The sequence below is a fragment of the Penaeus monodon genome, chromosome 15 (genome assembly GCF_015228065.2).
Source record: "Penaeus monodon isolate SGIC_2016 chromosome 15, NSTDA_Pmon_1, whole genome shotgun sequence".
Classification (NCBI taxonomy): domain Eukaryota; kingdom Metazoa; phylum Arthropoda; class Malacostraca; order Decapoda; family Penaeidae; genus Penaeus; species Penaeus monodon.
Window position 1 is genome coordinate 15845800 of NC_051400.1, and position 203 is coordinate 15846002.

Here is a 203-nt window from a genome sequence, read left to right on the forward strand (position 1 = left end):
CGGAGGGCTGATAATGCAGGACATCCCTCCTTCCTTCCCCTTTCCTTCTCCCCCTTCCACTCTCTCTCTCTTCCTCATGCCATCACTCCCCCTCTATCCCCCTTCCCCTAATTCTCCCCGCCCTTCCTCTCCATCCCCCCTTCTTCTCTCTTCCCCACGCCCCTCCCTTGTCGTTGAGCCGGATGAAAGGAACTCATGTAGCC